Source organism: Triturus cristatus, chromosome 1_2 (genome assembly GCF_964204655.1).
Source record: "Triturus cristatus chromosome 1_2, aTriCri1.1, whole genome shotgun sequence".
NCBI classification, from domain to species: Eukaryota; Metazoa; Chordata; class Amphibia; order Caudata; family Salamandridae; genus Triturus; species Triturus cristatus.
In genome coordinates, this window is record NC_140580.1 from 194,212,126 (window position 1) to 194,235,894 (window position 23,769).

Consider the following 23,769-nt stretch of genomic DNA (forward strand, 5'->3'; position numbering starts at 1 on the left):
GAAAGGTGTCCTAGCGCTGGCTTCTGTCGGGAAGATTAAGCAAGCTATTGCTAAGAGTCACATGGTGGTGGGCTAACCTGCCACCGGGGATAGAACCGTGAACCCCGTGGTCCAGAGTCAGGCACCCTGGCCGCTGCACCACACCTTTACAGGAGTCCTGCACTGCTGGAGCATCACTTTTTATGATGATGTGGTACTGCAGGCCTCTCAAATATATCAATGAGGCAATGAAAGCCACCCTGTATTGCTTTGCATGGCCTCATGAACATGGAGTAAGGCAAGAACGCATTCCATGGGCGTTGCTGTGAGTGTTCCCACTCAACACCCAATGGAATTTTAACACTGCCCCAGATTTACAACATCACGTAAACCTGGACCAGGGCCAAAAATGACACCTCCACAGAGCAGGCTTAACAAGAGGAAATGTTTACATTTCTCCATGTTTTTCCTCCTTTCACATGTGCTTCTAGAGCACACAGAGAACAAGGAGAATGCCTCATGATTGTGTTTTGTGCAGGAAGGTGTCCCTTCCGGCACAGAAGCAATGATGCCAACAATACAGACACCCTTGCACCATGGTGCAAGGGTGCCTTCATTGGCGCCCAGCCTCTAATTGGGAGACAGCACTGGCTGGAAGGACAAGAATGCACCATACCTTGTTACGTTGCTGCTTTCCTGCCCTTTTGAATTGGTGCAGGGCAGGGCAGCAAAAAGATTTGCGGCAATTACCTATGCCAATTCTTTGTAAATGAAACACAGTGTGTCTGAAAAATCACAGCCTATCCCATGCAACATTTCTGTCACATATTCGGGTAATGCTGTCACTCTCTATCCATATTATGTGACTTAGGGAGACATTTGAGGTAATAATCATCATTTGGTTTTTGGACAGGTGATGGCTCATGTGCCATAAGCATCCACTCCATTGCTTGCACAAAATTAGCACAGCAGATTCTGAGGCATCCATCATGTGGGCTTGCATACAGAGGGATTCATTTCACATAGCAAACTGTCCCTGGCATTTGCACATGCCACTTTGTCCTAGTTCTGTTGTGATTTTACATGTAAGGTAAAGATTATTTCCAATGACTGATGATACCCGTACACATCTCACTGCAGCTAATCTATGGGAACACACACACTCTTTATTGAGCACAGCAACAATCAGTTGAAACTTACTGGTAGCTTTGGGATCTCTGAAGTTGCCACCTTGCCTATGGTGTATAGATTTGGTCCACCTACAAAAAAAAAGATAGTACATTACTCTGTGAATACTGTGTAGATATGAAGCATAGTACATTGACTTCACAAATGCCTGCTATTGTTGGTATGTTGGACTGGTAGCATTAGGCAAAGTTGGATTGCCCTAATGTTGAAACTAGGTAAGCCATGTTGTTTATTCATATTATACCAGGCACATAACGTATCAGGTGAACAGAGTGCAGACAAGGTACTAGGACAACCTAGCTTGGACATGGTGTATGGCTGCCAGGCATTGATGGCTATGTGAACAGTCCAATTTGATTGACCACACTCTGCATAGAATGACAATGCTGTGGCATTCTCAAGTCAATACATGTTCTTTACAATACTACACACATCACACTGTGCCCATGCTTCTTTGTCTTCACTTAGCTGGCTTCATGCGACCAGTGCACTGTACACGAAGAATGATCAATAAAGGCCCATACAGACTCATAAAGGAATGTTTACCATTTGTTGTAACATAGACGTATGTGTGGGAAACAAACACCCTTTCTAGCATGTGGCCTGATGACACATTACTTTTTCCTAAAAGGGGTGTTTTCAAATACAAGAGGTGGATTGTAGAGCAAGCAAAGACTTGGAAGAAGAACAGCTGGAACTTTGAGTCCAACCCTGCAGTTCTGGGGTGCCACCTTCAACTTCCAGAGAGGGCAGTCTTGGCTCACAGCAGTGCCAACACCAGCAACAACAGAAAAAGAGGGACCAGACTCAATCTCTGCATTGTACTGGTTTTAATTGGCAGGGCTCAAGTCCAGTGCAGAGGCGATGGCAAAACAGGTTTGGCAGCACCAATGACCAGCCACAGCATGTTCCAGGAGTATCTGGATGATCCAAAAGAGGTCTATGTGGATCAAAATCCATTGATGTATTGGTATGGGAAGATATGCCAATGGGCAGAGCTCAGCACACAGGCAATAAAGTATCCGGCTTCTCCTGTCACCAGTGTGTCTTCTGAAAGTGTGTTCAGTGCAGCTGGTGCAGTTGTCACAGAGAGAAGGAACAGTCTCTTGGCTCAAAAAGTGGAGAGATTGACTATGATCAAAATAAACCAACATTTTATACCACACAATTACACAGTTCCTGAAACAGCAGCACAGAAGGAGGAGGAGGGTGATTGGTCCGAAATTGAATCAAATGTGTTAGCTGATCAACTTGTGGGTGAACTACCTGAGTTTGACGATGAACTCTACTTCCCAGACTAGTATGCCAATGCCCTCATAGAACTTTTACATTATTTCTCGTTGAACTTAGTTCTTTCTTTGCATAAAAACAAAAAAATACATTTATCTAGATGAACATTCAAATTTGTGTGTCAGATTTATGCAGCCCCAATTGTTTTATTAGTCACATTTATATTGTCGCATTTCAGTTGGACCAGTATGCATTGAATAAGCCTCCACAATTCCTTCATGACATTGGGGACAATGCCTGCCCCCTCACATGCCTATTGCCTAATGCCTATCCTTTTTTGCACCACTTAGTACTAGGTCTGCCCTATAAAATCATTTATTATTTTCAGGACTGCCTGCCAATATCAAATTCCAATGTGTTGCCTACATCAAAGATGATTAAATACCTTAACTACCCGTGGCTGGATTGAAAGAGGTAACTTCAACTATTGCAATGGTGAGTGGCTGATTGTGTGAGTGATGATTTAAGTTGATTGATGATTCATGTGGTAGCAAACAGTAAGGGAGAGTATTGAACTGTAATGTGGGAACTTGCTTGAGATGACTGATTTGCAATGCTTGGGGCCTGAGGGGTGGGCGATCATTTTTTCCCTGGAGTTGATGGGCCTTCACTATCTTACTTAGCAAAAATGAATTAACTTGTATGATCTGCTCCTATGATCCTTCTTTTTTTTTCATCATCTTGGATGGCTGCCCCAGGCAATGGTTTTATTTACTAGACTGCCAAATTCCAATCTGTTGCTTGCATTAAAGGAGAGAAAGTGTACCTAACACCGTGCTTGGAGTGGAACAGGTAACAGTTGCACCAATAAATGGTCCGATAATCGAGTACCTGTAAGTCATGATTGATATGAAGGCTGACAGCGAGGGAGGGTGTGTTAAACTGTACAATGGGACGTTTCTTGAGATGATTATTGATTTGCATTGCTTGGGGCTTGAGTGCTGAGCTCTCATTTGTTTTCCCTGTAGGTGATCAGCCCTTTCACACTTAGCCAGATTTAATTGCAGGGTGTTCTCATCTTTTCTGGTTCTGTAGAGACCAGAACAGTCACTTTAGTTAACCCCCTTCTGTGCCCATGACGAGATGGTCTCGTCATGGAGCACAGTCGCGCTGTGCCCATGACGAGACCATCTCGTCATGGGACCCACCCTTGGGGGAAGCGCTGGCGCTCCCCCCGTGATTCGTCGATTTGTGTTTTTTTTACTGGGGAGGCAGGGGAAGACCTTCCCCTGCCTCCCCCCGCCCCCCCGCCTGCGTCATCAATGACGTCAGCGCGCGAGCCGCGCTGACGTCACCGGAGGCTTCCCCTTTGCTCTCCGAGGCGCAGGAAGCCATTTGCTTCCTGCGCGTCGGAGAGTAAAGGTCAGTTTTGGGGCTGGGGAGGGGGTATTATTGCATCGGTGGGTTAGGTAGGGTGGGGGCACAATGTTGGGGGGGGTAGAAATGTTTTTATGTAGGCTCCGCTTTGTTCCTGCGCTTGGATCGTCCAAGTGGAGTTGCTTCTTTGTGAAATGGATCCAAAAAATAAACGCACGTTTTCGAGAGATGCCCTTTTTCTCTCGTTTTCTGTATGAGGGGTGCTGCTAGCGTGGGATGGGGGTGGGGGGCGAAATAAAGTAAGCCATAGGGGTTGCAAAGTGGCCAGATTGATTTTATTTGCATCCAATTATTTGGATGCAAATAAAATCAATCTGCACCAGCATCACATAGTTTTCCAGTGAAGTGCTACTTTCGTTTTCTCATCTTCCTTTGAACAGCATTGTTGTTCCCCGGGGGCAAAATAAAGTTAGACAGAGGGATTGCAAAGTGGCCAGATTGATTTCTTTTACATCTTGTGATCGGTGGGTGCTGGTAGGGGGGTGGGGGGTGAAACGAAATAAGTCAGAGGGGTTGCAAAGTGCCCTGTTTTTTTTTTTTAGTAAACAAATACACCAGCATCACAGAGTTTGCCAGTGAAGTGCTACTTTCGTTTACTCGTGTAACGTTGAAGAGCATTGTTGTTCCCAGGGGGGCGAAATAAAGTGAGACAGAGGGGTTGCAAAGTGGCCAGATTGATTTTATTTGCTTCCAAGTACACCAGCATCAGAGTTTGCCAGTGAAGTGCTACTTTCATTTACTCGTCTAACTTCGAACAGCATTGTTGTTCCCAGGGGGGGCGAAATAAAGTAAGACAGAGGGGTTGCAAAGTGGCCAGATTGATTTTATTTGCTTCCAAGTACACCAGCATCAGAGTTTGCCAGTGAAGTGCTACTTTTGTTTTCTCATCTTCCTTTGAACAGTATTGTTGTTCCCAGGGGGGATAAATAAAGTAAGACAGAGGGGTTGCAAAGTGGCCAAATTGATTTTATTTGCATCCAAGTACACCAGCATCAGAGTTTGCCAGTGCAGTGCGACTTTCGTTTTCTCGTCTAACTTTGAGCAGCATTGTTGTTCCCAGGGGGGGCGAAATAAAGTAAGACAGAGGGGTTGCAAAGTGGCCAGATTGATTTTATTTGCATCCAAGTACACCAGCATCAGAGTTTGCCAGTGAAGTGCTACTTTCGTTTTCTCGTCTTCCTTTGAACAGTATTGTTGTTCCCAGGGGGGGCTAAATAAAGTAAGACAGAGGGGTTGCAAAGTGGCCAGATTGATTTTATTAGCATCCAAGTACACCAGCATCAGAGTTTGCCAGTGAAGTGCTACTTTCGTTTTCTCGTCTAACTTTGAACAGCATTGTTGTACCAAGGGGGGGGGGGGGGGGCGAAAGAAAGTAAGACAGAGGGGTTGCAAAGTGGCCAGATTGATTTTATTTGCATCCAAGTACACCAGCATCAGAGTTTGCCAGTGAAGTGCTACTTTCATTTTCTCGTCTTCCTTTGAACAGTATTGTTGTTCCCAGGGGGGGGCGAGATAAAGTAAGACAGAGGGGTTGCCAAGTGGCCAGATTGTTTTTATTTGCATCCAAGTACACCAGCATCAGAGTTTGCCAGTGAAGTGCTTCTTTCGTTTTCTCATCTAACTTTGAACAGCATTGTTGTTCCCAGGGGGGGCGAAATAAAGTAAGACAGAGGGGTTGCAAAGTGGCCAGATTGATTTCATTTGCATCCAAGTACACCAGCATCAGAGTTTGCCAGTGTATTGCTACTTTCGTTTTCTCGTCTTCCTTTGAACAGCATTGTTGTTTCCAGGGTGGGAGAGTGTACCATTTCTGGAGGTACTGCAATACCTGGTTGATGGGTGAATTGGAAAACACAATGTGCACCATGGTTCTGTGTTTATGGATGTGGTCTACCATACTACTTATGTTTTGTAAGGATGTAAGCAATGGACAGTGAAACGGTTCCCTTCAGGGCCCTCTAGTCATGTCTATAACTTTTCCGGTGAAACCACTCGCTGATTTCTGAATAGTTAGTGAGAGATCGTTTAGGTAACCATGTTGTTTCTGCTTACATTTCACATGCTTTGCATTCCCTAGGAGTGTTTTTTTTTATGCAGCGTATTACTCTTATCAAGTGCATAATTTGAATTGAGCCACATCCAAGTGTTTATAGCGGGCACAATTAGGTTATAGCTGAAGGCAGTGCGAGTTTCTCTCAGTGGGCAAGTATGGCGTTCAGTGGGGATGTGGCACTATGGCCGGAGCTGTTGAATTTGGAAATGGGGAACCGGGTTCAGCATTCATGACCAGTCCACCACACCACTGTACTGAGGGAGCACATTCCCATGCTACACCGTAGAAGGCCCCACTAGACCTTAGAAGGCTTGATGTCTTAGCACAAGCAGGTGTACTGTAGTGGTGTCAACTTACAAAAGAGTACAAAGTACAAGTAGAGGTATAAAAGTGCAATAAATGGCAGACACGCAAAACACAGGAACACACTGGGTAGGCACTTCTACGGGCATGGAGAACAGAATTTCCTATAATGTAAAGACTTCCTTCACACAATAGAGAGGGTGTGAATTAAGTTTGGAAGTGTCTTTGCAGGAGGAGAACTTTGAGGTTAGTTTTGAAGGACTGGGAAGAGGGAGGGGGTGGTCCGGAGCTGAGGATCTGTTCCAGATTCTCGCCGCGTTGCTTGTAAAGGATTGGGCCATCGATCTTTCCTTTTTGAAAGGGGGAGGGTCAAGCAATACATTTTGCGCAGTACGTGATGGTCTAGAGCATTATATGCATATGTTACAATAAAGTTTTTTTTCTTCTTTTTATTCTAGTCTAAAGCTTTTCGACGGTGGCTGTTCTGCAGTTTTGTGTAGTTGCATTGTGTTGGTAAGAAATATTTTGTTGTTGTATTTACACCAAATGAGTAATAATATAATGTCTGAATGAATTTTTTTGTAAGTGATGTCGGCGGCATATTTAGTTAGTGGTTTGAGCATGAAATTCTTTGCGATGTGTTTTGCATAGTCTTATGTGTAATTGCTTTTCTCTTTCTTTTTTAGTGGGATATTGTTGATCCATACTGTGTCTGTACAGAGTTGGTGGTGGTGAGTAGTTTAGCTGCCTCTGGCAAGTGAGTGGTATTGTTTTGGAGTATATTTGAGTTTTTGATAAAGGTGCTTTTTGTTTATTACTTATTTTACAAAGAGTTTGTTGTTGTTGACTTGTTTGACAAGTTACCTTTATTAGTAAGCAATATGGCTAGCTGTAGAATGACTGCTCAACAGGTGGTCGGTATGCTTCTTGAATATTCCTCTGAGCATGATTATGAGACTGACAGTGCGTCTGAGGGAGAGGAGGGAGGGGAAGATTCTGGCAGTGAGTTTTCACTCAACATGGAATCATCGGATGATGAAGGTACTCTCAGTGCAGATGAAGGTACTCTTGGTGTGGATGAAGCAACTCTCAGTGCGGATGAAGTGCCTGTCTTAGAGGAGGAAACTGCTGTGCCGATGGTGCAAGAGGCATCTGGATTGCAGTCTGAGGCTGCTAGGCTTCCTACTGGAAGTGCTGGACTTTGGGTTGATCCAAACATGGTGCAGCCGGTGTTGCCTGCCTTTAGCGGTGATGCAGGGTGTACAGTGAATTGTGAAAACTTTTTGCCTATACAGTTTTTTCAGTTGTTTATGGATGATGTATTTTTGGGTGAGATTGTTGAGCAGACGAATTTGTATGCTGAACAGTTTTTGAAGAACAACAGCGACAAACTTAGGCCCCAGTCTAGAGCTACCCGGTGGACTCCCACATATCTGGAAGAGATTAAGAAGTTTTTGGGTTTGACTTTATTGATGGGTGTGGTAAGGAAGCCAACCTTGTCGTCATATTGGTCTACTAGCCCCTTGTTGGCAACTGCCATATTTCCTGCAGTTATGACTCGTAATCGGTATTTACTTTTGCTACGTATGCTGCATTTTATTGATAATTCTATGGCGTTGCCACGAGATCACTCTGACTGTGACCATCTTTTTAAGATTCGGCCCGTTCTTGATCACTTTGTGGATCGATTTTCTGAGATCTATACTCCAGGGAAAGAAATATCTATTGATGAGTCTTTGGTCTTGTTCAAGGGCCGTTTGGTTTTTAGGCAGTACATTCCTAGCAAGAGGGCACGCTATGGAATGAAGCTGTATATGTTGTCTGAGAGTAGGACAGGATATGTTTTTAATTTTCGTGTGTACACTGGTAGAGATTCTGCTATTGACCCCCCAGGTTGTCCGTCCACTTTTGTAGTCGCAGAGAAAATTGTGTGGGATCTTGCTAGGAGACTGTTTAACAGAGGCCACCATTTGTACTTTGATAACTTCTATACTGCTGTGCAATTATTTAAGGAATTATATAAAGTGGACACTTTTGCATGTGGCACAATCCGCTCTAACCGTAAAGCTTATCCGAAAGAGCTTGTTTGCAAAAAACTTCAGAGGGGGCAGTGCAGTTCCTTGCGTAGTGATGAACTACTAGCTGTAAAATTTGTGGACAGGAGGGATGTGTACATGCTGACTACCATCCATGATGAGAGTACTTCACCTGTGACTGTTTGGGGTCAGGTTGCTGAAGTGCGCAAACCTGTGTGCATTCTAGACTACAATAAGCACATGGGTGGTGTTGACAGAGTAGATCAGAGGTTGGAACCTTACTCTGCTATTCGGAAGGCTTATGTTTGGTATAAGAAGTTGGCCATCCATTTCTTCGAATTAGCAATGTTCAATGCTTTTATTGTGTTCAAGGAGTGTTCTCCTGCGTCAAAGTTGACATTTCTTCAGTTTCAGCACTCTGTGATAGCTAGCCTTGTTGTTGTGGAACAGGCAAGTGTTCCTAGATTTGGAGTGGTGGAGGATGTGGCTCGATTGAAAGATCGCCACTTTCCTGATTTCATCCCTCCCACACCGGCAAAAGATTTTCCCACCAGGAGATGCAGAGTCTGTTGGCGAAAAGGTACGCGGAAGGAGATTCGTATGCATTGCCCCGACTGTCCATCTAAACCTGGGCTGTGTGTCCCTGCTTGTTTTAGAGCGTACCATACGCAAAAGAATTTTTGGGAGCATTCATGAGTGGTAAAGTTAACTGATTGGTTTGTATTCTTTGAAAAATTTGATTCTGTTTCAAGGTTGCCGTTAGTGCAATGTGTTTAGTTTCTGATTTTGTGTTTGTAGATTTGTATCTATTTGTGATTTGTTTGTGTTTCTATTTTTGTCTAAAAAAATCCTAAATGTGTTGGCAGTGTGTGTGGACTGGCACTTCTTTGGCGGTGTACGTGGAATGGTGCTTGGCTGGCGGTGTGCATGGACTGGTGCTTGGCTGGCGGTGTGCGTGGACTGGTGCTTGGCTGGCGGTGTGCGTGGACTGGTGCTTGGCTGGCGGTGTCCATGGACTGGTGCTTGGCTGGTGGTGTGCGTGGACTGGTGCTTGGCTGGCGGTGTGCGTGGACTGGTGCTTGGCTGCCGGTGTGCATGGACTGGTGCTTGGCTGGTGGTGTGTGTGGACTGGTGCTTGGCTGGCGGTGTGCGTGGACTGGTGCTTGGCTGGCAGTGTGTGTGGACTGGTGCTTGGCTGGCGGTGTGCGTGGACTGGTGCTTGGCTGGCGGTGTGCGTGGACTGGCGATTAGCTGGTGGTGTGCCTGGACTGGCGCTTGGCTAGCAGTGTGCGTGGACTGGTGTTTAGCTAGCAGTGTGCGTGGACTGGTGCTCGGCTAGTGGTGTGCGTGGACTGACGCTCGGCTGGCTGTGTGTGAGTAGTGACTTGCTGCTGGTCACTACACACACTGCTAGCTGAGTGCCACTCCACGCAATCCATCTGCTTGTGTAGTTGCTGTGTCAGGAATGTGGGCGTGTGAAAGTGATGGGCCCTTGAATGGCGCTGTGTGCTGGTGTGAGTTTTGTTATGTGATGGGCCCGCGGCATGCGGTGTGAATGGTTTTGTATGTCTCACGCGTATGAAAGGTGTATGAATGGCCTGTAAAGAGGTTGGTGCCTTGTCGTGGCTTTACAGCTCACGAGCTGTGAGTCAATGGTTCAGTTTCTCGCCCTTTCAATTATTAACAGTGCATTTCATTTTTGTGAAATCACTTGCTAATACAATTGTATATTCTGAACCATCACTCACCCTCGTGCCAAATCCAACCAGTATGTGTGTGTGCTTGAGGATTAGATGGCTGTGCAGTAATATTTGCCTTTCTGAAGCAGGGTGTACCTTGTCCCTTTTGTGAATTTTGTAATGTGTTGTTTTTGTGCCTGGTGGTGCGAATGGTCTTGTGTGTATCACGTATGAAAGGTGTATGAATGGCCTGTAAAGCGGTTGGTGCCTTGCCGTGGCTTTACAGCTCACGAGCTGCGAGTCATTGGTTCAGTTTTTTCTCCATTGAATTATTGACAGTGCATTTCATTTTTGTGAAATCTCTTGTTAATGAAATTTAATATACTGAACCATCACTCGCCCACGTGCCAAATCCAACCAGTATGTGTGTGCGCTTGAGGAATAGGTGGCTGTGCAGGATTCTTTGTCTTTTTAGTTTCTCTGCCAAGGTGTATGTTCCATGTAAAAATAACCCACCAACTGTAGATATTGTCGTAAACCCATGGGAGTTCATGGTGATGTCTCTCTTGTGAATTACAAAAAGGTTTTTTATCCTCAATGTCCTGTAAACCTCAAAATATCTGTCCCATTGTCCATGCAATATTGTGCCGAAATTCTCACGTTGTAGAAACAATGTCAAAACGTTCTGGTTTTGCAAGGGGGTCAACTGTCTTTTTGGCCCGTGCTCAGCGGCCATCTAGGGAAACCTACCAAACCCATACATTTCTGAAAACTAGACACCTAGGGGCTTCCAGGGAGGTATGGCTTGCGTGGATCCCCCAACGTTTCCTTACCCAGAATCCCCTGCAAACCTCAATTTTAGCTGAAAAAATCACTTTTTTCACACTTTTTTGTGTGGGAAACTTGTGGCATCACCGGGCTCACTCAAATTTCACATCTCCCAGTGTTCCCCTGGGTCTCCCGGTAAAAATGGTGCCTCACTTGTGTGGGAGGCCCAAGTACCCGCGACAGGCAAGGGCACAAAACGTAGTGATGCGACATCAACATTGCCTATCTCAAAACCACCTGGTTTTGCAAGGGGGGTCTCTTGGGTTTTTGGCCCGGTGCACGGCGGCCATCTAGGGAAACCTACCAATCCCATACATTTCTGAAAACTAGACACCCGGGGGCTTCCAGGGAGGTATGGCTTGCGTGGATCCCCCAACGTTTCCTTACCCAGAATCCCCTGCAAACCTCAATTTTAGCTGAAAAAATCACTTTTTTCACACTTTTTTGTGTGGGAAACTTGTGGCATCACCGGGCTCACTCAAATTTCACATCTCCCAGTGTTCCCCTGGGTCTCCCGGTAAAAATGGTGCCACATTTGTGTGGGAGGCCCAAGTACCCGCGACAGGCAAGGGCCCAAAACGTAGTGATGCGACATCAACATTGCCTATCTCAAAACCACCTGGTTTTGCAAGGGGGGTCTCTTGGGTTTTTGGCCCGGTGCACGGCGGCCATCTAGGGAAACCTACCAAACCCATAAATTTCTGAAAACTAGACACCCGGGGGCTTCCAGGGAGGTATGGCTTGCGTGGATCCCCCAACGTTTCCTTACCCAGAATCCCCTGCAAACCTCAATTTTAGCTGAAAAAATCACTTTTTTCACACTTTTTTGTGTGGGAAAGTTGTGGCATCACCGGGCTCACTCAAATTTCACACCTCCCAGCGTTCCCCTGGGTCTCCCGGTAAAAATGGTGCCTCACTTGTGTGGGAGGCCCAAGTACCCGCGACAGGTAAGGGCCCAAAACGTAGTGATGCGACATCAACATTGCCTATCTCAAAACCACCTGGTTTTGCAAGGGGGGTCTCTTGGGTTTTTGGCCCGGTGCACGGCGGCCATCTAGGGAACCCTACCAAACCCATACATTTCTGAAAACTAGACACCCGGGGGCTTCCAGGGAGGTATGGCTTGCGTGGATCCCCCAACGTTTCCTTACCCAGAATCCCCTGTAAACCTCAATTTTAGCTGAAAAAATCACTTTTTTCACACTTTTTTGTGTGGGAAAGTTGTGGCATCACCGGGCTCACTCAAATTTAACACCTCCCAGCGTTCCCCTGGGTCTCCCAGTAAAAATGGTGCCTCACTTGTGTGGGAGGCCCAAGTACCCGCGACAGGCAAGGGCCCAAAACGTAGTGATGCGACAGCAACATTGCCTATCTCAAAACCACCTGGTTTTGCAAGGGGGGTCTCTTGGGTTTTTGGCCCGGTGCACGGCGGCCATCTAGGGAAACCTACCAAACCCATACATTTCTGAAAACTAGACACCCGGGGGCTTCCAGGGAGGTATCGCTTGCGTGGATCCCCCAACGTTTCCTTACCCAGAATCCCCTGCAAACCTCAATTTTAGCTGAAAAAATCACTTTTTTCACACTTTTTTGTGTGGGAAAGTTGTGGCATCACCGGGCTCACTCAAATTTAACACCTCCCAGCGTTCCCCTGGGTCTCCCGGTAAAAATGGTGCCTCACTTGTGTGGGAGGCCCAAGTACCCGCGACAGGCAAGGGCCCAAAACGTAGTGATGCGACATTTGGGATAGGCAATGTTGATGTCGCATCACTACGTTTTGGGCCCTTGCCTGTCGCGGGTACTTGGGCCTCCCACACAAGTGAGGCACCAGTTTTACCGGAAGACCCAGGGGAACGCTGGGAGGTATGAAATTTGAGTGAGCCCGGTGATGCCACAAGTTTCCCACACAAAAAAGTGTGAAAAAAGTGATTTTTTCAGCTAAAATTGAGGCTTGCAGGGGATTCTGGGTAAGGAAACGTTGGGGGATCCACGCAAGCCATACCTCCCTGGAAGCCCCCGGGTGTCTAGTTTTCAGAAATGTATTGGTTTGGTAGGTTTTCCTAGATGGCCGCCGTGCACCGGGCCAAAAACCCAAGAGACCCCCCTTGCAAAACCAGGTGGTTTTGAGATAGGCAATGTTGATGTCGCATCACTACGTTTTGGGCCCTTGCCTGTCGCGGGTACTTGGGCCTCCCACACAAGTGAGTCACCATTTTTACCGGGAGACCCAGGGGAACGCTGGGAGGTGGGAAATTTGAGTGAGCTCGGTGATGCCACAACTTTCCCACACAACAAAGTGTGAAAAAAGTGCTTTTTTCAGGTAAAATTGAGGTTTGCGGGGGATTCTGGGTAAGGAAATGTTGGGGGATCCAAGCAAGCCATACCTCCCTGGAAGCCCCCGGGTGTCTAGTTTTCAGAAATTTATGGGTTTGGTAGGTTTCCCTAGATGGCCGCCGTGCACCGGGCCAAAAACCAAAGAGACCCCCCTTGCAAAACCAGGTGGTTTTGAGATAGGCAATGTTGATGTCGCATCACTACGTTTTGGGCCCTTGCCTGTCGCGGGTACTTGGGCCTCCCACACAAGTGAGGCACCATTTTTACCGGGAGACCCAGGGGAACGCTGGGAGGTGTGAAATTTGAGTGAGCCCAGTGATGCCACAACTTTCCCACACAAAAAAGTGTGAAAAAAGTGCTTTTTTCAGGTAAAATTGAGGTTTGCAGGGGATTCTGGGTAAGGAAACGTTGGGGGATCCACGCAAGCCATACCTCCCTGGAAGCCCCCGGGTGTCTAGTTTTCAGAAATATATGCGTTTGGTAGGTTTCCCTTGATGGCCGCCGTGCACCGGGCCAAAAACCCAAGAGACCACCCTTGCAAAACCAGGTGGTTTTGAGATAGGCAATGTTGATGTCGCATCACTACGTTTTGGGCCCTTGCCTGTCGCGGGTACTTGGGCCTCCCACACAAGTGAGGCACCATTTTTACCGGAAGACCCAGGGGAACGCTGGGAGGTGTGAAATTTGAGTGAGCCCGGTGATGCCACAACTTCCCCACACAAAAAAGTGTGAAAAAAGTGCTTTTTTCAGCTAAAATTGAGGTTTGCAGGGGATTCTGGGTAAGGAAACGTTGGGGGATCCACGCAAGCCATACCTCCCTGGAAGCCCCCGGGTGTCTAGTTTTCAGAAATGTATGGGTTTGGTAGGTTTCCCTAGATGGCCGCCGTGCACCGGGCCAAAAACCCAAGAGACCCCCCTTGCCAAACCAGGTGGTTTTGAGATGGGCAATGTTGATGTCGCATCACTACGTTTTGGGCCCTTGCCTGTCGCGGGTACTTGGGCCTCCCACACAAGTGAGGCACAATTTTTACCGCGAGACCCAGGGGAATGCTGGGAGGTGGGAAATTTGAGTGAGCCCGGTGATGCCACAACTTTCCCACACAAAAAAGTGTGAAAAAAGTGCTTTTTTCAGGTAAAATTGAGGTTTGCGGGGGATTCTGGGTAAGGAAACGTTGGGGGATCCACGCAAGCCATACCTCCCTGGAAGCCCCCGGGTGTCTAGTTTTCAGAAAAGTATGGGTTTGGTAGGTTTCCCTAGATGGCCGCCGTGCACCGGGCCAAAAACCCAAGAGACCCCCCTTGCAAAACCAGGTGGTTTTGAGATAGGCAATTTTGATGTCACCTCACTATGTTTTGCGCCGTTTCCTGTCACGGGCACTAGGCCGACCCACACAAGTGAGGTACCGTTTTTCTCGTAAGGCTTTGGGGAACGCGGGGTGGGTGGAAATTTGTGGATCTACGCAGATTCCGGAACTTTCCGCGACAGAAATGTGGGGGAAAAAGTGTTTTTTAAAAATTTTTTTTAGGTTTGCAAGGGATTCTGGGTAACAGACCCTGGTGGGAGGCAGTCAAGTCACCCCATCCTGGATTCCCCTCGATGTCTAGTTTTCAAAAATGTATGGGTTTGCTAGGTTTCCAAAGGTGCCCGCAGAGCTAGGGTTCAAAAACTACAGCTAGTCATTTTTCCAAAAAAGGGTCATTTTTCACTGCGAAAATGAGGTGTGACCAGGTTGCGTTTTGCGCCGTTTCCTGTCGCGGGCACTAGGCCGACCCATACAAGTGAGGTACTGTTTTTCTTGTAAGACTTTGGGGAACGCGGGGTGGGTGGAAATTTGTGGATCCACGCAGATTCCGGAACTTTCCACGACAGAAATGTGGGGAAAATGTGTTTTTTTTGACACTTTTTTAGGTTTGCAAGGGATTCTGGGTAACAGACCCTGGTGGGAGGCAGTCAAGTCACCCCATCCTGGATTCCCCTGGGTGTCTAGTTTTAAAAAATGTATAGGTTTGCTAGGTTTTCCAAGGTGCCCGCAGAGCTAGGGTTCAAAAACTACAGCTAGTCATTTTTCCAAAAAAGGGTCATTTTTCACTGCGAAATTGAGGTGTGACCAGGTTGCGTTTTGCGCCATTTCCTGTCGCGGGAACTAGGCCGACCCACACAAGTGAGGTACCGTTTTTCTCGTAAGACTTTGGGGAACGCGGGGTGGGTGGAAATTTGTGGATCCACGCAGATTCCGGAACTTTCCACGACAGAAATGTGTGGAAAATGTGTTTTTTTTGACAATTTTTTAGGTTTGCAAGGGATTCTGGGTAACAGACCCTGGTGGGAGGCAGTCAAGTCACCCCATCCTGGATTCCCCTGGGTGTCTAGTTTTCAAAAATGTATAGGTTTGCTAGGTTTCCCAAGGTGCCCGCAGAGCTAGGGTTCAAAAACTACAGCTAGTCATTTTTCCAAAAAAGGGTCATTTTTCACTGCAAAATTGAGGTGTGACCAGGTTGCGTTTTGCGCCGTTTCCTGTCCCGGGCACTAGGCCGACCCACACAAGTGAGGTACCGTTTTTCTCGTAAGACTTTGGGGAACGCGGGGCGGGTGGAAATTTGTGAATCCACGCAGATTCTGGAACTTTCCACGACAGAAATGTGGGGAAAAAGTGTTTTTTTTGACAATTTTTTAGGTTTGCAAGGGATTCTGGGTAACAGACCCTGGTCGGAGGCAGTCAAGTCACCCCATCCTGGATTCCCCTGGGTGTCTAGTTTTCAAAAATGTATAGGTTTGCTAGGTTTCTCAAGGTGCCCGCAGAGCTAGGGTTCAAAAACTACAGCTAGTCATTTTTCCAAAAAAGGGTCATTTTGCACTGCGAAATTGAGGTGTGACCAGGTTGCGTTTTGCGCCGTTTCCTGTCGCGGGCACTAGGCCGACCCACACAAGTGAGGTACCGTTTTTCTTGTAAGACTTTGGGGAACGCGGGGTGGGTGGAAATTTGTGAATCCACGCAGATTCCGGAACTTTCCACGACAGAAATGTGTGGAAAATTTGTTTTTTTTGACAATTTTTTAGGTTTGCAAGGGATTCTGGGTAACAGACCCTGGTGGGAGGCAGTCAAGTCACCCCATCCTGGATTCCCCTGGGTGTCTAGTTTTCAAAAATGTATAGGTTTGCTAGGTTTCCTGTTAGAAATGGGATTTCTGGTTGGCTAAGGCTTGTGCCAAAGTCAGGCAGAAACCACCACTCTAGTCAGGGCAAGGAAGTTACACGCCAAAGATAACCGCAGCTCACCCCCTTGGTAGCTTGGCACGAGCAGACAGGCTTATCCCTGAGGCGATGTGTAAAGCGTTTGCGCGCGCACCCAGCAACAACACCCAAGGCCCACCACAAAGGAAACTCCACACAAGGTATTATATAAAAATAACCTTTGTATTATACACAACACATTAGATAAAAACACACACTTTACAATGTGCCAACAGGCACGGGCAGAATTACACAAGGGATTATATATACAGGGGACAGGGCCACATGGACCACTGTCAGGAATTAGCACTTTTAGAACATAGGAATAATACTGTAGTACAAAATAGCAAATGTAGCACACAACTAGTAATTACTGGTAACAGGTAAGTACCACCTACGCAACCCTAACCACCTTAGGAAAATGTCACGCAGGGAACTAGGACCTCACTAGCACCACCTGTACTAGGAGAAAACAAACAACCACCTAAGTATCACAATACCTGTAGGGGTAAACGCACATTACACATGACGCATAAAAACATTCAGAGGTGTAAACACAATTCAGGACAGAAAATATCATGAAGGCATTGCGCAGGCGCAAAAAGTACATGTATGAAAATCACCAAGTACCCTAGGGGAGGGCACAACACAGCAGAACTGTCCCTGGGCCAACTGGCCTCTCAGGGGTGCAGAAATGGCCAATATCCAACTGTCAGGGCGCGACTGCGCAGGCTGCGCAAGCCAGGCACACAATGCACAGGGGCACAACCTAAACGATGCAGCTGCCCACTAAGTGCTGGGCAGCTGGAGAAAACGAGCGTGAACACCACTGTGCCTTCTTAAGACAAGTAGGGCAGTGTTTGGAGCCTCCCTGGGCTCTAAACAAACGAATATGGCTTAGGTGGAAGCCTCTCTGGGTTCTTAAACAATGTGGGCCGCGTGAGAGCCTCGTAGGCTCTTGAGAATATTGCCCCCGACGTTGGAGCGCTCTGGGCGCTCTGAGCAACCAATGCGGGCCTCGTTGGAGCCTCGTGGGCTCGAGAACAATACTTCCCCCCTTGTGGGAGCCTCAGCTGGCTCTAAACAGTACTGTGGCTGAGTCCCCCTCTGGGACTCAACCAGGACTTGCCCCCACACGTTGCAGCTGCCCGCATCTGCGGCGCAGCTGGGAAGATGTTGCCGGCAACGGAGAGGTGCTCCGGGTGACACCCACACTGCGGGGTATTCAGCCCCCTCTCCCTACCTGGGAGCGCACCGGCAGCTTTCCCTGAGGCCCCGTGCACCCTCAGCAACTGCGCAGAGTCCCCCAGCCCTTTGTACTTACCGGGCTGCTCTCCGGGGACTCCAGCGCCGTCTCTGCCCTCCGCCGCCTGCTCCACGGAACCGGCAGCACTCCGTCCGGCGGCCGCGACGCGGCTGCTCGCAGGCTTGGCCCCTCTTCTCTTTTCCTGGAAGCGCGGGGTAGGCTCCTGTTTGCTTCCTTTACTCCGAGCGCGGCGTCAATGCCCCGCCCACCACCAGGCGTGACTGCTCTTTGCTTCCGGGTCGCCGCCGTCAGCGCGGCGGGCCGGAGTTCTCGGTGACGGCGGCAACACGGGGTGGGCACCCGTAAAGGCAATAATTATAAGCGGGGTGGGCACCCGTAAAGGCAATAATTATAAGCGGGGTGGGCACCCGTAAAGGCAAGAATTATAAGCGGGGTGGGCACCCGCCAACGCGGCACAACAATGTCCCTGGCAGGGTGGGCACCTGCCGGGGGACTTCCGGTTTTGGCAAGGAACGGGGCAAATGCCGGGTGGGCACCGGCTGGCAGAAATAAAGTGCTCCTAGCGCTATGGCCAAAAGTAAAAGCGCTCTAGAAGTGCTGGGGTCCAGCATAAAGCGCTCCTAGCGCTATGAAGCAAATGAAAGCGCTCCCAGGCGCTTAGGGATAAAAACCAGGTCCAGAACAAAGTCTTCAGATGTGGGGGTCAGGACTGGGCCCAGGGGCCAGCTCACAGGGCCCTCCAGCAGGGAGGCAGTCCCCAGTGGCGGTCTCTCCTGGCGTCCAGCAGCAGCAGCCCCCCTCAGGTAAGATCCTGGCAGAGAACAAATTGTAAGGGGACACAGCCCCTTTTTATACAGTAAAAGTCTTTGTTCTTGGTTCAGGGTGAGGGGGAAAACCAGTCGCAGCTGGTTGGGGAGCACCCTTGATGTGCTCAGCCCCTCACTCTATTCACTGGCAGGGCTAGGGTCGTCAGTCGCACCACAGGGGGCGGAGCCAGCATTGTGTGGGGAAAACCCTGCCCTATTCAGGACCCAGGTGTACTCCTCCCACCCATCTAGCTGCTGATCTCCCCATTCACCACTGGGTGACTCATCCTGACTCTGGGGAATCCCTAGCCCGTCACATGACCTCAACCAGCCAATCATGCGACAAGGCACATATTTCACACTGCACACCGAAGTGCCCACTTCTAGAAGTGGCACTTCCACACTAGGTACATGCACGCCGCACACATCATCGCGCAGCATTCAATCACACGAGTCCGCACATACCAAACTCGGGCCTGCACACCCCACGCATCAGAAACTACTAGGGACACATACATTCCCCATGCATTCCTATGGGAGGGCAGGCCTATGTCACCGCATGCACTCAGAGCGCGCACGCACTTTACCCTGGGACACAGGGAAAGTGCGCAGAAACCAAAAAATCACCACACCAAGTCACCAATAAAAAGCAAAAAAGTTCAGGGGTGAACCTGCCAGAAGGGCCAAGTCCAACATTTCCCAAGGTGCCCGTAGAGCTAATGTTCAAAAACTACAGCTAGTCATTTTTCCAAAAAAGGGTCATTTTTCACTGCGAAATTGAGGTGTGACCAGGTTGCGTTTTGCGGCGTTTCCTGTCGCGGGCACTAGGCCGACCCACACAAGTGAAGTACCGTTTTTGTCGTAAGACTTTGGGGAACACGGGGTGGGTGGAAATTTGGGGATCCACACAGATTCCGGAACTTTCCACGACAGAAATGTGGGGAAAATGTGGTTTTTTTTGGACAATTTTTTAGGTTTGCAAGGGATTCTGGGTAACAGACCCTGGTGGGAGGCAGTCAAGTCACCCCATCCTGGATTCCCCTGGGTGTCTAGTTTTCAAAAATGTATAGGTTTGCTAGGTTTTCCAAGGTGCCCGCAGAGCTAGGGTTAAAAAACTACAGCTAGTCATTTTTCCAAAAAAGGGTCATTTTTCACTGCGAAATTGAGGTGTGACCAGGTTGCGTTTTGCGCCGTTTCCTGTCGCGGGCACTAGGCCGACCCACACAAGTGAGGTACCGTTTTTCTCGTAAGACTTTGGGGAACGCGGGGTGGGTGGATATTTGTAGAACCACGCAGATTACGGAACTTTCCACGACAGAAATGTGTGGAAAATGTGTTTTTTTTGACAATTTTTTAGGTTTGCAAGGGATTCTGGGTAACAGACCCTGGTGGGAGGCAGTCAAGTCACCCCATCCTGGATTCCCCTAGGTGTCTAGTTTTAAAAAATATATAGGTTTGCTAGGTTTCCCAAGGTGCCCGCAAAGCTAGGGTTCAAAAACTACAGCTAGTCATTTTTCCAAAAAAGGGTCATTTTTCACTGCGAAATTGAGGTGTGACCAGGTTGCGTTTTGTGCCGTTTCCTGTCGCGGACACTAGGCCGACCCACACAAGTGAGGTACCGTTTTTCTCGTAAGACTTTGGGGAACGCGGGGTGGGTGGAAATTTGTGGATCCACGCAGATTCCGGAACTTTCTACGACAGAAATGTGGGGAAAATGTGTTTTTTTTGACAATTTTTTAGGTTTGCAAGGGATTCTGGGTAACAGACCCTGGTGGGAGGCAGTCAAGTCACCCCATCCTGGATTCCCCTGGGTGTCTAGTTTTCAAACATGTATAGGTTTGCTATGTTTCTCAAGGTGCCCGCAGAGCTAGGGTTCAAAAACTACAGCTAGTCATTTTTCCAAAAAAGGGTCATTTTTCACTGCGAAATTGAGGTGTGACCAGGTTACGTTTTGCGCCATTTCCTGTCGCGGGTACTAGGCCGACCCACACAAGTGAGGTACCGTTTTTCTTGTAAGACTTTGGGGAACGCTGGGTGGGTGGAAATTTGTGGATCCACGCAGATTCCGGAACTTTCCACGACAGAAATGTGGGGAAAATGTGTTTTTTTTGACAATTTTTTAGGTTTGCAAGGGATTCTGGGTAACAGACCCTGGTGGGAGGCAGTCAAGTCACCACATCCTGGATTCCCCTGGGTGTCTAGTTTTCAAAAATGTATAGGTTTGCTAGGTTTCCCAAGGTGCCCGCAGAGCTAGGGTTCAAAAACTACAGCTAGTCATTTTTCCAAAAAAGGGTCATTTTTCACTGCGAAATTGAGGTGTGACCAGGTTGTGTTTTGCGCCGTTTCCTGTCGCGGGCACTAGGCCGACCCACAGAAGTGAGGTACCGTTTTTCTCGTAAGACTTTGGGGAACGCGGGGTGGGTGGAAATTTGTGGATCCACGCAGATTCCGGAACTTTCCACGACAGAAATGTGGGGAAAATGTGTTTTTTTGACAATTTTTTAGGTTTGCAAGGGATTCTGGGTAACAGACCCTGGTGGGAGGCAGTCAAGTCACCCCATCCTGGATTCCCCTGGGAGTCTAGTTTTCAAAAATGTATAGGTTTGCTAGGTTTCCCAAGGTGCCCGCAGAGCTAGGGTTCAAAAACTACAGCTAGTCATTTTTCCAAAAAAGGGTCATTTTTCACTGCGAAATTGAGGTGTGACCAGGTTACGTTTCGCGCCATTTCCTGTCGCGGGCACTAGGCTGACCCACACAAGTGAGGTACCGTTTTTCTCGTAAGACTTTGGGGAACGCGGGTTGGGTGGAAATTTGTGGATCCACGCAGATTCCGGAACTTTCCACGACAGAAATGTGTGGAAAATGTGTTTTTTTGGACAATTTTGTAGGTTTGCAAGGAATTCTGGGTAACAGACCCTGGTGGGAGGCAGTCAAGTCACCCCATACTGGATTCCCCTGGGTGTCTAGTTTTCAAAAATGTATAGGTTTGCTAGGTTTCCCATGGCGCCCGCAGAGCTAGGGTTCAAAAACTACAGCTAGTCATTTTTCCAAAAAAGGGTCATTTTTCACTGCGAAATTTAGGTGTGACCAGGTTGCGTTTTGCGCCGTTTCCTGTCGCGGGCACTAGGCCGACCCACACAAGTGAGGTACCGTTTTTGTCGTAAGACTTTGGGGAACGCGGGGTGGGTGGAATATTGTGGATCCACGCAGATTCCGGAACTTTCCACGACAGAAATGTGTGGAAAATGTGTTTTTTTTGAAAATTTTTTAGGTTTGCAAGGGATTCTGGGTAACAGACCCTGGTGGGAGGCAGTCAAGTCACCCCATCCTGGATTCCCCTGGGTGTCTAGTTTTCAAAAATGTATAGGTTTGCTAGGTTTCCCAAGGTGCCCGCAGAGCTAGGGTTCAAAAACTACAGCTAGTCATTTTTCCAAAAAAGGGTCATTTTTCACTGCGAAATTGAGGTGTGACCAGGTTGCGTTTTGCGCCGTTTCCTGTCGCGGGCACTAGGCCGACCCACACAAGTGAGGTACCGTTTTTCTCGTAAGACTTTGGGGAACGCGGGGATTGGTGGAAATTTGTGGATCCACGCAGATTCCGGAACTTTCTACGACAGAAATGTGGGGAAAATGTGTTTTTTTGACAATTTTTTAGGTTTGCAAGGGATTCTGGGTAACAGACCCTGGTGGGAGGCAGTCAAGCCACCCCATCCTGGATTTCCCTGGGTGTCTAGTTTTCAAAAATGTATAGGTTCGCTAGGTTTCCCAAGGTGCCCGCAGAGCTAGGGTTCAAAAACTACAGCTAGTCATTTTTCCAAAAAAGGGTCATTTTTCACTGCGAAATTGACGTGTGAACAGGTTGCGTTTTGCGCCGTTTCCTGTCGCGGGCACTAGGCCGACCCACACAAGTGAGGTACCGTTTTTCTCGTAAGACTTTGGAGAACGCGGGGTGGGTGGAAATTTGTGGATCCACGCAGATTCCTGAACTTTCCACGACAGAAATATGGGGAAAATGTGGTTTTTTGACAATTTTTTAGGTTTGCAAGGGGTTCTGGGTAACAGACCCTGGTGGGAGGCAGTCAAGACACCCCATCCTGGATTCCCCTGGGTGTCTAGTTTTTAAAAATGTATAGGTTTGCTAGGTTTCCCAAGGTGCCCGCAGAGCTAGGGTTCAAAAACTACAGCTAGTAATTTTTCCAAAAAAGGGTAATTTTTCACTGCGATATTGAGGTGTGACCAGGTTGCGTTTTGCGCCGTTTCCTGTCGCGGGCACTAGGCCGACCCACACAAGTGAGGTACCGTTTTTCTCGTAAGACTTTGGGGAACGCGGGGTGGGTGGAAATTTGTGGATCCATGCAGATTCCGGAACTTTCCACGACAGAAATGTGGGGAAAATGTGTTTTTTTTGACAATTTTTTAGGTTTGCAAGGGATTCTGGGTAACAGACCATGGTGGGAGGCAGTCAAGTCACCCCATCCTGGATTCCCCTTGTTGTCTAGTTTTCAAAAATGTATAGGTTTGCTAGGTTTTCCAAGGTGCCCGCAGAGCTAGGGTTAAAAAACTACAGCTAGTAATTTTTCCAAAAAAGGGTCATTTTTCACTGCGAAATTGAGGTGTGACCAGGTTGCGTTTTGCGCCGTTTCCTGTCGCGGGCACTAGGCCGACCCACACAAGTGAGGTACCGTTTTTGTCGTAAGACTTTGGGGAACGCGGGGTGGGTGGAAATTTGTGGATCCACGCAGATTCCGGAACTTTCCACGACAGAAATGTGTGGAAAATGTGTTTTTTTTGATAATTTTTTAGGTTTGCAAGGGATTCTGGGTAACAGACCCTGGTGGGAGGCAGTCAAGTCACCCCATCCTGGATTCCCCTGGGTGTCTAGTTTTCAAAAATGTATAGGTTTGCTAGGATTCCCAAGGTGCCCGCAGAGCTAGGGTTCAAAAACTACAGCTAGTAATTTTTCCAAAAAAGGGTCATTTTTCACTGCGAAATTGAGGTGTGACCAGGTTGCGTTTTGCGCAGTTTCCTGTCGCGGGCACTAGGCCGACCCACACAAGTGAGGTACCGTTTTTGTCGTAAGACTTTGGGGAACGCGGGGTGGGTGGAAATGTGTGGATCCACGCAGATTCCGGAACTTTCCACAACAGAAATGTGTGGAAAATGTGTTTTTTTGGACAATTGTTTAGGTTTGCAAGGGATTCTGGGTAACAGACCCTGGTGGGAGGCAGTCAAGTCACCCCATCCCGGATTCCCCTGGGTGTCTAGTTTTCAAAAATGTATAGGTTTGCTAGGTTTCCCAGGGTGCCCGCAGAGCTAGGGTTCAAAAACTACAGCTAATCATTTTGCAAAAAAAGGGTCATTTTTCACTGCGAAATTGAGGTGTGACCAGGTTGCGTTT